The following is a 9169-nucleotide window of genomic DNA, read 5'->3' as shown; positions in this document are numbered from 1 at the left end:
CACAGCGCTCGTTAGAAAAGTCCCATAGACGGTGGCGAAACATTTCTCTCTAGGTAATAGAGAGAGAAACTATGTGGGTATTATATTTCGTGTGCCATTTCCCTGGGGTTGTGGACAAAAGCCGCGAAATATGAAAAATAGTAATATTATAATAAGCGTCTCTGTGCATTTATGGATTTACTGTCCCTAGATAGGGACCTTATCTAGGGACCTTATGTGAGTTTGGTTAGGAGAGCCCTTAGTCGATTAAAAAATATTCTGTGTTGCTATTTATGAACACGTTGAACAACTGTCTAATTTCCATTTTACTCTTGAGGTGATTCATTAAAGGAGTCACTTAATTTAGATTGGGACATAAGTTGGCCAAAATATACCTATAACAGGTAGCCAGTAACCTCTCACAAGATTAATTTGCATATCGGCGTAGTTTACCTTTATGTTTAGTCATGTGGACAGTTAATTTCGAGAACCTCTATAAACGTGAGTGATATCTATTGGTGTCAAACAAGGAATGACGCTGCAATTAACACCCTCAGCGAAATTCCTTCGATCACTGTTGATCACTTCCAGCGTTGATCACCCTGTAAACTTCTTTCTTGTTTTAAACGTAATTTAGACATAAATCTACAAAAAAAAAAGCAATCTTGCTCTTGCGGGCCGAGACCACTGGTGTATTGGAGGGCAATAATGAGGATATGACTAACTATTACTCAACTATAGCGGGACGATGACGTACCGCTGACAAATGGTGATCAAACGCACGGTCGATCAGACCATGGAAACCTCGGCCGAAATTTTGTGGCAGTGCTGCTTACGCGTTTTTGCTCGACTGTTTCAGAAAGCTGAGAGGGCTCGATGGCGAACGGCCCTGGAAACATATATCGCCTATAAAACGTCTGTCCGATGTCGACCTTCGATGGCATTCGGGCGTGCTTTCACTGGCGGTATGCACACTGATAACCAAAAAAATGTCACAGTTTCGCCCTAAGGGCGAAGCAATGAATGCGATAGCAACACAGCAATGTCATACGAAGTAAGGTGAGCGGCTTTGGTAGCAATATGAATTGTAGTAAACATGAGCTGATTAAGTAAGCAGGTGTGCTGCGGCGTAAGTAGACCGACATGAAGAGAGACTCGATGACCACGAGAAGGCGCGTGTGAAACGGTGGTGTTGATGAGAAGCGCTTCCCGTGGGCAGCGCGTGCGAAGGGACACACCTGTAGCGCTGCACTGCCGATCTGGGCAGCATTGCATGTGTAGCTTGCGTTGGAAAATGTGGCCCGACTATTACTAACTGAATGAACAAGCGTGGTGTGAGCGCGCACAAACAAACATGAACAGATCACACTGAATTACTGCAGACAACGACTGTCAAAACGCTGGCAGCAAGCGCATACGCCGCAGCGGGCGAAGGTACGTGCGGTCTATCGCTTCAACGGAAACTGAGCGGCGAATGCACGGCGCATAAAGGTCAGAGCCGTGTGGAGATAAGAGACGGTGCGGGCGAGCGACGAGCGCGGTTGTTGGCAGAGTAGAAGTGCCCCCCCCCCCCTCCCTTGCTTTTTCCGGCGCTGGCTTCCCGCTTCCTTGCTTGCGCGTGGGAGATTGAGTGCATTCGCTCTCCGTGTTAGCGCACGTCCCCGCACGCTTCCGCTCGGGCATACGGCGCGCGGCGAAGATTTTATCTATACGGAACCTCACGGCGACGGCGACGGCAGAAATCCGGTTGAAGTGTCCATATAATTGCTATTGCAATAAAACATTCACGCGGAAACCCCTCCGGGAGTTGTCTAAGTGTGCGTAAGCATTTTGCCACTTGCTCATCTCCCGCATCCCGCCGTCATTATCAATGTTATGAAACTTTATCCGACCAGTATAAACGACAGCGCTGCCACGACACGAACTGCCGCGGACGGCGCCGCAATCTGAATTAATCCCGCGAGCAAGTTACTCCGGTTGGCGGCAACAGCTGCTCTAATGACGTTCCGATCATTATAAGCCGTTATAGGATCTTTAGCGCCTTATCCATTCGCGTAGAACCATAATGAACCGCGATCAACCGTACTCCGGCAGCGGCTGCGTAGGGCGCGGCCGTGCGGGCCCTATCTTGAAAGCGATCTGCGATGTGTACAGAGTGCGCCAGGTGTTGATAGCTTCGTGTGTGCTGTGTTCTCGCCACTTAGTTCGCGTTTGAAGTGAGATGCAGCACGAAGGTCAATTCTCTCGCTGCTGCGGGCTCTATCTTGAAAGCGGTCGACTTACGTGACGAACGGACGAAGGGACGAATGGACGAACGAACAAACGGGTTCGCTCGTTGGGTAGGCATAGAAATGCGTACGCACTTAAAAAGGGCGCCGCCTACATGCCAACACGCTAGCTTGCCGCTGTCAGTACGAGTGGCCTGTATTGACCGACCTCTGAGAAGGCAACAGTTGGAAGGCGTCATCGTTGCTGCTCCACCGACTGCCGTCGTAGTCGCAGGTGTCGGCGAACTCGAACTTGGCCCCGCCGCAGCCATGTCGCAGCACCAGGGCCGGCTGGAATCGTGAGGCCCTCGCGTGCCTTCCGCGAATAGGGTGTGGCACGAGACGCGTCTCCAGCGTCCACACTACCGCAGCCGTCCACCACAACACCGCGAGCCGAAGATGCGTTGGCCTCCAGAGCATTTTGGGGAGCATTACATGCAACGCTGCTGCTTAGCGCATTTCCTTGCTCGCTGAATACGTTATGGCGCGTGCCCACTACACCGGGGATGGGGCCAAGAAGCCGGCGGTTGATGATGATGATGAACCTCTGTTATGGCTCGCACCCACTAAGGGGGATAGGCCAAGAATCGGGCGGCAGTGGGTATGCTAAAGAAAATTCGTATTTGAAAACAAGAAACGCAAAGTAAAGGAAAAAAAGGCAGATGTTGCGATAACTAGATTACCATGCGAGCGAGCAGTCAGACTAACTGAATGGGTGAAAGTGAAAAGTTGTTACAACCAGGGAGAGGTAATATTAACAAACAATTTGGAGAAACCATTTAGGTGATATGAATGCATCTGATGTGTAGAATACAAATACAATAATTCGCAGAGTAATCGTTTTATACATGGGTGGGGGGAGACGAAACTTGAGAGAAAAAGTATATGTCAGGGTTAAGTCTACATTGTACAAGAAATTAAAATCGACAAACAAATGGTAGATATTTTTTCCTTAGAGGAAAACGTGTGCTTTATGAAAGAATAACTGAAGGTAAAAAATTTTAATAACTTTCACATTCGAATTTTGTGCAATATTATTAACCAAATCAGTAAGTGAACTAGGTATTCTCCTTGTGTTCCAAAGAAACTCCCAGAAGGCCATGCAGACGTTCCTGCGGCTAAAACTTTATGCAGATGCACCAAAGGCAAGAATATTTACGTGTTTACAGCAATGCCTAATTTACGATGGCGGGTTAATAAAAAATGTTAAATGGTCTCACGTTCCTTGCAGATATCGCATAGCGGACACATCGGCAGACCAGACCTGTATAAATAAAAGTTTAATAGTGGAATACGGCATCGTAATTTTATCAGAACAGTTTGCAATTGACGTGTGGGACTCCAACGATTGCCCCCAGGGGAAAAGCAAATGATTCAAGTCTGTTCTTTGGAATCTGTTTTGCAGTCTATTTTGAAAGATAAAATGTTCTATCTCCAACCGCGGTGCCTTAGAAAAAGTCGGCAGGACATACATGACTGGTCCATAGGGGTACAGCAGCAAGTGTGTCGGCCATTTCATTTAAAAACAAAGCCCGGTGACCTGGTACCCATATCAAGTGCACCAGACCTAAGAAAGAAGGGAATAATGCTTCTAGTAAATTCAAAACTGCACTGTCTGAAGATGAGGTGAGTGTTGTGCACACTAACAAATTACTTCCGGTCACTACTACAGCTGTCAAATAATTCGCCTCAAATATGGGTGTAAAATTGGGAAGTTGCAATGAATAATACCAGGACAGTCTCTCGGGAAAAAATACCTACACCGGCTTTCTCCTAGCTCATTGATGCATCCGTCTCTATAACATTATTGATCTTCAATCGCGCTGAATGATCTTGTGATAGGCCGCTTAATTATCTAGTGGAAGGAAATATTGGAAGCACTAGAAGGAAATGCATCATAGAAATCAACCTTAAGAGTACTTACGGGCTCTTTTGTGGGAGTGACCTCTCGTATCTCTAGCTTTAATAGTTCGAGATGCGCTTGCACAAAAAGAACCTGCGTATTGTATAGACGCGACCATGTTTCCTCCAAGAACACAATTTTCCTAATAAATACCAATTGTGATTGTCTCAATGAAGCTTTGTAAATGGTGAAATAGGCTTTTACTCTGAGAATGCGGGATCTGCAAACAAGTGTGGGCAATCGGGCTTCTTGATATAGTACATTATTAGCAACAAATTTTCGCAAACCAAGAGAAATCCCCAAAGCCTCTCGCTCTATAAGAACGAGGGGGGTTAATCTAGTATGCTGGCCCACCAGTGAGTAAGACCCAAATTGGACAAAAGAAATCAGAAACTTAGCATCTTGTACTAATCAGCAGAAATCTTTCGCTACTGAACAATAATAACCATAATTATTCAGGCATTCATATCTTCAGACAATTATCTATAACATAAATTTACTCCTAGCATACATTCACCCGTTGAAATCGAAGCATGCCACAAGAGAAGTCGTGTTTATCCGTAACTGTAAAACACTTTAATATGTACTCTTCAACCACACAGCCGCCGAATAAACCATTTATATTACGATTTAGTTATACACAACACTACACGACATTCATAATTATCATATACACACTGAAAAAGAATGCACCGAAATTTTTAAGACCGCGAAAACAGGAAACAGCCAAATGTCCGCAATTTCCAGGTGGGCCCCGTCCGCAGCGCGATCACCGGTGCAGGTCGCTAGAAGACCCATGAGGCGGTCTTCACCGCGCCACAGTCAAGTTGCGCGTGAACTGACTGCAGCAGTGACGACACACCTGACCAACGCGCACCTGACGAAGTTCGTCGCAGCGCTCTCGGCTACCTGAGCCCACGACAGCAGGAACACATATAGCGCAGAGTATTCGCCGCGTGAGTCTTGGAGCGAAGAAGGCGGGCTTCTATGGTCAGCGTAGAGAGCCGTAGACTGGCGCAAAGGAGCTGACAGCGACCGTAGTTGCAACTAAGTTGTCGAGGCTAATTGCGCGTGTCGGCGTCACAGCACCGAAAGATAAAGGTGAGCGACAAGAACCTCGCCGTCTCAGAGTCCATGCTCAGCCGCCACAGCCTGGTCTCCCCGTGACTAACAGTCACGCTCCGTGAACATCAACGGGACTTTGCAGGCGGCGCACGAAGAGTCTCGCCGTTGCTGACGTCCAGCTCCTCGAGGAACCGGCAGCCACGCACCAGGCATGGGAGCCAGTCTTCGCAACTAATGGTGCAGGATGGAAGCTCCAGCGAGTGCATCTGAGACAGTGCCGGGCCAATGACTGAGCAGAAGTTGCAGCCGAGCATGAAGTGGCTAGTTGTCAGCTTCAGCTCGCAGATGTTAACGACGCATATCTGTAGGACTTCCGCATTAGTTTCAAGTAGTGGCGGGCTGCGCTCGGAAATCGCTCAAACATGTTTGGTTGTGGTTGCGGCAACAGTACGAGTGGCAGGAATTTGACGTCGTACCAACACTCTGGTTGCGTAGCGACTCCTAGGAAGCGGCACGCAGCTTCCGATTTGACGTCCACGGCGCGCGACAGCATGGCGCGCTCCCTGAAGGGACACCCTTGTGGCCGTCCTCGGGACGGACGAAGCTGTACGAGGCTTCAGGGCAAAGGCTGGTGGCCGGCGCAGGTACCCATTCGCAAGTGTAACGGAAGCTGCGTAGACCGGGCCTCACCGTCTTCAGCATCATACCAGCGTTGCCAATCGGCACCACTACGGCATCCTTACGTATGGCAGGGATGTACGGGCGCTGCTGGTCGTCGCAACCGTTCAAGATGTTGGTCAAGAAGTCGGCTGTCAGCGGCGTCGATACCAATTCCACGTAGATGGTATCGGTATTGAGAGTCTGCAGCTGGAAGTGCGTGCTGATATCCGCAACGGCGTCTTTCTCCAGCCACGACTCGTAGCGGCCGTCCTCGTAGAGAGACCATCGCAACATCTTCAGGTGCACCAGACTCCGAGACAGCAGCCGAAAGAGCGCCGATGGCTCGGCGACGAGGTTTGCACAGCAGAGCTCAAGGCAGCTCGCGAAAGATTCGAGTAGTACTTCGGACGCCGCCGCGAGGCAGTAGGTGAGCCCGAGTTTTCGCGCGTACTGCACGCTCACATTCCGACGACATTCATACGGCGTCCATTCGTCCACGTCAGGAAAGAACGTAACTCTCTGGACGACCCGATCGCAGTGGGCTACTGATCTCAGTTCCGTTTGGGCCGCGTTCGGGGAGAGGTGGTGGGCACCGTCTGATCTTCCAAATATCGATTCCCACATGGCACGAGCAAGGCCCGTGATGAGCTTCGCGCCGGTGGAACTTGCATGATGGTGAATCAGTTTCTTCGCCTATTCGATGATTCCCTCTCCTGTCCCAACGTGAGACCTGCTGTGTGACTTCAGAATTCTTGAGCAGCCTTTCCAAACACGTTGGGAAGGAGCCGTCACGCCATGAAATCGTGACACGAGATGAGGTCTTCGTGCCAGCTGCTAGCCTCCCGTTGCAAGACAAACGCAAGTCCAGGACAGGTCTGCAATGTAGAATGGTCTTTGTTACAGTCGGTACTGACTTCGCACCTCAGAAAGGCGCTCATGTGGTAAAAGTGCAACAATGTGGATTCATTGGGAAAGGATCGCAATGACACTACAGAGAGATTAGTTGGGTAGCGGTGTCGTATTCAACAGGCACCTGGTGAACAGTCCTTTCGGGACAGTTCGCTAAGTGTGTATGCAAGCTCGCTTTCATAAGTTTTCGTCGTTTAAAGAAGTTTGAAAAGGAGAAAGTTGAACAAGACCTCACCCGAAACTGGCCACCCTTGCGCTATTGATGGAATCTGCTGTTTTGCAGTGAATGTCACTGTTGCCTCACCTGGATCCTCAATGTCTCTCGTAGGCGCCGATCTCTCATAAATGGGTGTTCGTACGAGAGCTTTCGGTAGATGCGTAACTTAGCAAAAAAAAAAAAAAGGCAGACTTACAAAACTGCCATAAAACTATATTTCGAACAAGAAATACTGACGCCTGTTTTCTTTTTTTTTTTATAGTAATAGGTCCAAATTAAGACGCTGATTTTTATCTAGAGATTTATTTCTTTAAATTACGTAATCATCTTTAAACGCGTGAATACTTCCTTAATGGATTACGATAATCGACAGCCAAAAATGAATGCGGCTGAAAGGACTATGCGCTGCACCGAGTGGCCGACAGTTCACCTACCACCATAAACCAATTTGGACTATAACGCAGAGGAAAGACTGTTCATGACGCCTCGTCTGGTCTACGTTTCTAAACAGTTAAGCATGAAGAAATAGTAAGAGTACCGGGCGCATACACAGGAATTAGCACGCGTACCTAGCAGCCAAGCAGTTATCCTTCAAGGCGCCATTTCAGGACTTCACGTGGGCCGCACAGGAGAGCTTTGCAACGACCGTCATAAAATTAAATGAGTAATCCGCCTCTCACGAATTTCAGCGCCCCAGAAACAGGCAGGAGACAAGATGGTTGCACATTTAAAAACATTTATAACACAAAAAAATGAGCAAGCCCGAAAAGCGACGAAGAAATACAACAAATAACTCTATAAACACCCGCTAAATAAATAAAAAAGAAGCAAGTAAGACCTAAGCTATAGTGCCTCGGTTCCGAATAAGCCAAAGAACAAACCGTCTAACGGTCGCGACGTGGCGGTGGCCGGTCGGCGTTTCAGAAGACGCCGCCGTTCAACTCCAACGCAGGCGTCGCCCTCCGCCGCTGTCGCTTGGCGGGGCTGGTTTCCGTAGTTGCGGCACAGCACCCAGGACCCACGTGGCACAGGACGGGGCCGTAGCCGGTAGTGCGCCGGGTCGCTGACGTGGCCCGGTGCAGGTGACTGTTTCACGGGGCTGGACCGAGGCCGCGGGGCACTGCCACGGCGCCGTAGCCGGGGCTCAGGAGCTGGATCTGTCGCCGGCCGACTCCCAGACGTCCCCTCTCGGGTCCGAGTCCCCGATGAATCCTGCTGGTCACGTCACCAGAGCACAGATGGTGATGCGTCTGCACGCGTCCGTGCCCACGTCAGCAATGCCAGCTCATGCCAGCTTCGGCCGCTTTTTCGGCACGCGCTTCACGTGCCTTCTGATGATGATGATGATGAGATTGAGATGACTTCTCTTGAGATGACTTCTTTTTTGTCTTCTTTTCTCTTAGCCTTTTGTAAATTCCTTCCTTTTGCCGACCGGCGTCGTCATCTTCTTCACCCGAGACGCACGTGGCTCGCTTGTCACTCATGACACCGCCCCAATCAGGCCCTTTCCCACGAACTATAGGGTGCAATTTATCGAGCTTTTGCATCTAGGCTCCCTATGCATGCAATATTTCCAGACGTTTTGAAACTAGTGTGCCTTGCAGGAACTCAGTGGCTTTGCAGTGCTGCTAGAAAGCGCTAACGAAGTGCGCGGGCTGTATTCTTAGCCACGGCAGTCGCATTTGTTCGGGCTCGGAAAGAAAAACGCTCGTGTCTCACGCTGTGGAACCGCGTTAAAGAGAACACCTTTCGGATGCCCACTGACACAGGTCAAATCATTCCCACAATATTCTATCCCTCGATCTCAAAATTTTGTACCAGCAAGCCACAAGTATATTTACAGTTCCCAGTACAACAAGGAGGCTATGACAAACGCTGTAGCTAATGAATGGCTACCGGATAAGTTTTCCCCTCTGGCAGGGTATTTTCGAACAGCTCATTTCATTTTTTTTTTTCATTCTTCTCCCTCTCTGTCATTGGCTCCTCGGACGTAGCTCGAAGGGCACCGTTATCACTGTCATTGGCCACTTTGAACGCATGTGAAAAATGGAGAACCGAAAACTATATGGAACGTCACAAAATACGCACCACGGAAGTTGCACCCAAAGCTGAGTACACGAGCGCATTCGCATGCCGGCTCCGTCCCAATGCGCCTACCTGGTATGAACT

This window comes from Dermacentor silvarum, chromosome 11 (assembly GCF_013339745.2).
Source record: "Dermacentor silvarum isolate Dsil-2018 chromosome 11, BIME_Dsil_1.4, whole genome shotgun sequence".
In the NCBI taxonomy this organism is placed as follows: domain Eukaryota; kingdom Metazoa; phylum Arthropoda; class Arachnida; order Ixodida; family Ixodidae; genus Dermacentor; species Dermacentor silvarum.
This window is presented reverse-complemented; position numbering follows the sequence as displayed.